This window comes from Podarcis bocagei, assembly GCF_964188305.1.
Source record: "Podarcis bocagei genome assembly, chromosome: 4".
Lineage (NCBI taxonomy): Eukaryota > Metazoa > Chordata > Lepidosauria > Squamata > Lacertidae > Podarcis > Podarcis bocagei.
The window spans coordinates 25,811,038-25,817,883 of NC_138128.1; positions in this window are offsets into that span (position 1 = coordinate 25,811,038).

A 6,846-nucleotide genomic window follows, 5' to 3' on the forward strand; every position below is an offset into this window, starting at 1 on the left:
GTAGTTCACTGGAATTAAGATACACACAAAAAATAGAGATATTAATCACCTTTAGCAAACACTGAAGAACCTGGCAAAAGATGAGTGTGCTTTCCTAATACATGCCAATGATCTTGATCAAAGGCATTGCCAGCTACTCAGACAGGGAAGAACAAAAGAAATCATGAGACACACATACACACATGTGTTTCGCCAGGCTGGCTTAGCCGCCCAACAGGTAAGACATGAATATAAATAGCTGGCACAATTATGGCTAAGAGTCACGGGGATTTAGCCTCAATGAGTTCCCCATTGCAAAGAGCTGATTAAACTACATTGTTAGATTGCCATACTTCCTCAGTGGTGAGGTAGACGCTGAAGTCAGCATGCTGAATTTGTTTTATGATCTTTACAGGGCTGGCTGCTGTTTTAATGTGCTTTAATATGTCGAATTATCTTGGGTGACATCCAGTGCTGTCCATCCACTTGCACAACAGAAATCTGCTTGGGGAGTTTTTTCTTTCTTAAATAAAGTTTGTAAAAAGAGGGGGTGGGGAGAGAAATCTGATTGCACAATGGGAGTTCTAGTTTCTTGTTTCCCCTTCTCAACACCCTGAAGCTGATTTGGGGGGCACACAGGGGAAAAGAGGGGGGGAATCCCACTGTTGAAATGGGTGCCCCTATTGGTTATTTTAAAGGTCCCCGGCCCCTGAATATCCAGCCTGTGAATAGTTGTGTACACATGTAGGGTACACGTGGAGTATATTTGTGTGTGACAAGCTTTTAGCAGTTTTATACCTGGTAACTGCCCTGGTTCCTCTCAAAGAATTATGGGAATTGTAGTTCAGGGAGTATACTAAGAAATCCCTACCACACTCACTTTGCAGTTTTCCTGGAGGAGAAGCAAGACTGTTAAACCAATTTAAGCCTGTAGTGTACAAAAATCCCTGTTGTTTGGAAAGATATATGGATTTGTTCAATCCTCGCATGTGCATTAACACTCTAGTTTATACACAACTACTCAGACCCAAAAATAGGCAGATGAGGCCTTGTTAGTGGTGCCCAGTGCTGCCCAGTTGGCAATAGCTCATGTCAGGGCCTTTTCAGTGGTGGTTCCCTGATTGTGGAATGCCTTCCCTAGTGAGGTCCACCTGCTTGCATCATTATTAATCTTTAGGAGGAACCTAAAAACATTCCTGTTTACACAGGCATTTAGTGGCTGAAGAATACTGTTCCTGGCAACCTCAAGATTATTGGATGGAAGCTGATTTTTAATTGTGATCACTTTTTGAATGTTTTTAACTATGGTTGTTTTTACATGTTTTAGAAGGTATTTGTTTTGTTTTAAAATTGCATAGGTATCTGCCACCCTGGGCTCCTTGGGGAGGAAGAGCAGGATATAAATTCAATAAATAACTATGTTAGTTGCATCCACAAGTTACATTTTGAAGTATACACTAAATTATATAATACCTGTTCTTTAAAGAGAAAATGCCTTTAAAAAGCCAAAGAGATTTTGTGTGTGTGTCACTTACCTATAGTCTCCTTAATTTTTGAAGCTGTCACTTTTACTCCTTTTTTCTCAAGCAAATGACTAATGAAGTCGAGACACATCCCGATTTACATGGTAATGCACCAGTAAAGCAGCTTAATGGTCCAAGAGCTAACATCCAGGTTTTATGTATTTATTCAAGTGAAAACGAAGGTATTTCTGCCACAAGGCTTTTCCATGTCATTTTAAGCTGTCTCTCAATAATTCTTGCCACTGTGACTAAGCTCTATACTCTTGTTAACAGTTTACTAGACAGGTGCAAAGAGGAATTAAAAGGTTTGCATGGTGGGATTTGTGGGGCGGCAGGCACATTATATAATAACTTTTTAATATGTGCACTTTTACTGAACCCGCTGAGCCCCGTTCATCAAATAAATCAGGTAAATGAACCATAAGGTAGCAGATCTAAGACTGGATTTTTGAGCAAGTGCTGCAGTCGCCACTCCTTCTGGTTACTGCTGCTCACCCTCACCCCAAGACACACACTTCACTTTCCCAAGGAATCTGTGTAAAAGTTAGATCCCACAGAATGAATCGGAGGGCATGTTCACATCACCACTTACTCTAGATCCAGTGTGCTCCCATTGCTAGTTTTTGAAGCTGCATACACACAACGCGGGTGGCGCTGTGGGTTAAACCACAGAGCCTAGGACTTGCCGATCAGAAGGTTGGTGGTTCGAATCCCCGCAACGGGGTGAGCTCCCAGCTCCTGCCAACCTAGCAGTTCGGTCCCTGCTCCTGCCAACCTAGCAGTTCGAAAGCACATCAAAGTGCAAGTAGATAAATATGTACCATTCCGGCGGGAAGGTAAACGGAGTTTCCATGCTGGTTCCATTCTGGTTCGCCAGAAGCGGCTTAGTCATGCTGGCCACATGACCCGGAAAGACTGTCTGCGGACTGTAAAGCAAGATGAGTGCCGCAACTCCAGAGTTGGTCACGACTGGACCTAATGGTCAGGGGTCCCTTTACCTTTACCTGCAACTTTAGCCACAACCCATATCGATCCTGCAGCTCCTTTTTTATATATACACACAATGTTAGGTGAGAAAGGAAAGGGGGAAAGAGATGGAGGGAGAATGGTTAGTGGGGTGGGGTCATGTGGCAATGCTTCTAGTCTTCCACTTAGTGTACATGTGGGGTTTTATGTCAGCGTCACTTGTGTGGGTTCTCTTTACTATTCGCTTGTATTTATTTGGTGGTGAGAGAAACTGGGGGTGGCCTAGGGTTGTCTCTGATTGGCTGTAGTGAAATTTGTTTTTGTGTGTGAGTGGTGTATGTGTGTGTGGTTGGATCAGGTTAGCCAGATTGATTCATATGCTGTTGGCGGGTTCTTGTTGTTGTCTTGCTGGGCTGTGTATGTGATAAAGAGTAACCATACCAGGGTGAAGGCGTCTTCTTCTATTTGTCCCCATGTCAGTTTCAGTTTATTGGCTAGTTTTTCTAATACAGTAAGGCTGTTTCCCATACTATACCATTGGTCTATGCTTACTCCTGACAGGTCTCTCCAGTGTCTGGCTGTGATGCTTCTGGCTGCTGAGAGTAGGTGGGTTATGAGCTCTTTGTGATGTGAGTGGGCATTATTATCTTGGAAGATGTTCAGTAGGGCCAGTTCTGGGGTGAATTCTAATACTTGCTTAGTTATTTTGCATATTTCTTGTATGATTGATGTCCAGAACAGTTGGATTTTAGGACATTCCCACCACATGTGGAGGTATGTGCCTGTGGAGGTGCAGCTTCACCAGCATTTTGGTGAGGTTCTTGGGCGTATTAGCATTAGTTTCTGTGGTATTAGATCCTGCAGCTCCTTGACAAGTACTGCTGCTTGATGTGTTTTCCCTCAAACCAGCTTCAGTCTGAGTAGAAAAGGGTCTTCTGGTGGTTCCCCCATTGCGAGAAATGAGGTTACAGGGAACCAGACAGAGGGCCTTCTCGGTAGTGGCGCCAGCCTCCCTTCAGATCTGAAGGAAATAAGCAGCTATCTTATCTTTAAAAGACATCTGAAGGCAGTCCTGTTTAGGGAAGTTTTTAATATTTAATGCTGTATTGTTTTTAACACTCGACTGGGAGCTGCCCAGAGTGGCTGGGGAAACTCAGCCAGATGGGCGGGGTATAAATAATAAATTCTTATTATATTATTATTATTATTATTATTATTATTATTATTATTATTATGCCACATTCACTTTGTGAACGGTGTGCACATTCGAGACAGCCGTTCCACATGCACAGATAACAGCTTCATGAGTAAGACAGGCGCTGAGGAAGCGGGGTGCAGTGGGGGTGGGTCGTTCCAGGTGTCACCACTGAGGAGGGTGACAAAATGCCAGGCAGCACTCACCACGGGGCCTGCAGTGCACCCGAGCCACATGTCTCTCCTGAGAGAGATGAGGTGGCCTGGGCGCGCGCAGGCTCCACGCTGCCCAAATGGTCCACCCACTGCCTCCCCCCCAGCTGTAGGGTGGCTGATTGGGAGGAGGCAGGCAGACTCTGGAGGCCCCGCGCTGCACCCTGCCCCTATGGATGGCTCACCCTGCCCCTGGGAGCATACCCAGGTGCCCAAGTGGCTTCCTCCGCCACTGGAGTAAGCGTCCGGGGTGTGTGTATGTGCATGGTCAGCAAAACCAAAAAGGTCCTGCATATTGAGTGAAGACATCCCCACCCTCTCTCTGATGTGAACAACACTGTGTGAATGTGGCTTGACATGCACGGGTTGGGCAGAAGAAGCTCGCTGCATTTTACGTTGCTAATTTGAACATATCCTTAAGTCTTGAGAAGCACACCAAGCTCAAAGAGGAAGTGGGAAAGAGCATCCTCCTCCTAACTTTCTCCTGCAGCTGCATGCAATTTTCCATGGCCAAGGAGGTAGAGGGTGGGAGAGGGGTAGGTCTCATAGGCTTTGTGGGTGCCAAGGGACGATCACACGAGGCACCATGGCACCCATGGGCCACCATAGTGGGGACCCTATTATACAATCCTACTTAAATACTTACAAAATTATCTATAATTGGAAATATAAAAGATGCAAGTGGAAACAAAAAGATGTGCCCTCTTTGTTGGAACAGATGTTAAGATTATAAGACTTGGCACGTATGATAAAACTACTTTTAAGATTAGAGAAGATATGCAATCGAAAAGTTTTGTTGAGAAATGGTTCATCTGTATAAAAACACACACAGAGAATAATACTTTTTAAAGCATGTAGTCTTTTATGTTGTTGTTAAGAGTTTTGTCATTGTGATTGCAATGGCAGTGATTGTTTGGAAGATTTCAAAAGGGTCACCTTCTTGAAAGAGGCAGTGATATGGCCACTCCTGAAAAAGCCCACCCTGGACCGACCAATTGGCTTGTGACAACTACCACCCTGTTGTCAATTCCCCCTTTCAACGGAAGGTGATTGAGAGGGTTGTGGTACAACAGTCATAAATACGCTTGGATGAAATGGTGATCTTGCTCATTCCAGTTGGGTTTCAGACCTGGTTATGGGACTGAATCAGCCTTGGTTGCCCTGGTGGATGACCTTATCAGCAGGACTGGAGGATTAAAACCCTGTTAGTTTTACTTGATCTCAGGGACTTTGATTCTATCAGACATGGTAGCTTCCTGAACCTGCTCCGTGAAATGGGCAATGTTTCACTATGGTTTGGTTCCCACCTTCAGGGTCAGTTTCAGAGCACAGTATTGGGTGATTATCTCTCGTTCCCCTAGAAGTTCTGCTTCAGGGTGCCTCAGGGTACCATCCTGTCCGTTTCGATTTAACATCTACATGAAGCTGTTGAGAGCTGTCATCGGTATGCAGATGATACTAAGCTCCATTTCTCTGTAACATCTAAATCAGGAGAAGCCATGCAAGTTCTGGACTGGTGCCTGGTTTCAGTGGTAGGCTGGATGAGAGCCAAGGAATTGACTCTCTGAGTCCTGCCAAGGAGGAGATGCTGGGGGCAAGCAGTTCCTAAGTCTGGATTATTGGTTAATAGCCTGCTTTGGATGGGGTCATACGCCCCTGGAAGGAGAAGATTCATAGTTCTGGTGGGCACTTGGATCCATCTCTGTCACTAGAGTTCCAGGCTATGAGTGCCTTTTTACCAGCTACAGTTTCTGGATCAGGATAGCCTAACCGTTGTCATCCATGTGCTGCTAACCTCCAGATTGGATTCTTCCAAGGTGGGTCTGTCCTTTGGGCTGATCTGGAAACTGCAGCTAGTGCAAAATAGGGGTGCAATATTGCCAGTATATTGCTGCTGAAAGAATTAGCTGCCAATTGGCTACTGGGCTAAGTTCAAGGAGCTGGTACTGATAAAGCCCTGCATCCCTTGGAACCAGAATGCCTAAAAGATTGTCTCATTCCCTTCATACCCAGCAAACTAATACCAGTGTACTGGAAGAAGCAAAGATCACCAGTGTTGAAGCAATGATTCTTCAACATCAACTTTGTTGGACTGGTCATGTTGTGCGGATGCCTGATTATCGTCTTCCAAAGCAACTACTCTATTCCGAACTTAAAAATGGAAAGCGTAATGCTGGTGGTCAATGAAAGAGGTTTAAAGACTGTCTCAAGGCAAATCTAAAAAAATGTAGTATAAACACCAGCAATCGGGAAACACTTGCCTGCGAGCGCTCCAACTGGAGAACAGCCTTTACCAAAGGTGTCATGGGCTTTGAAGACACTCAAAGTCAGGACTTAAGGGAGAAAAGTGCTAAGAGGAAGGCACGCTTGGCAAATCCACACCATGATCAACTCCTGACCGGAAACCAATGTCCCCACTGTAGAAGGACATTGGATCCAGAACTGGCCTCCACAGTAACTTATGGAATCATTGTTAAAAGTGTGTTTATGGAAGACAATCTTACTCGGCTATGAGTGATCGCTGAAGAAGAAGAAGATAACTGTGTTCTACAGGAGGGCATCCTAAAAAAATCCAATCCTATCAGGAGGTCCATTTCATATGTCAGAATTGGGCCTTTATATGTGCAGTTGCTCCATATATGTTTTTATTGTAATGCAAATTGCTCTGGGATGCCTCATGGGAAGCAATTCATAACCAAATGAATTAATGGTAGTTTAGATTTTCATAAACAGGATTGTGCATGAATTCAATGTTTTAATAGTTTAGTTGGAAATGTTACCCACCCACACAAACACACCCACACAAAACTTTTGTACAAGATAACTGAAAATAAGAGATGAATATTACTAATGTGGAACTGGATGTGCAGATCCCGGCTCCATGATACTACATAATCCACGTTTATTGTTCCATCACAAAACTTCTAAAATTAGATTCGGTGTCAGCAGAACAAATAGGGGCTGAGTGTTG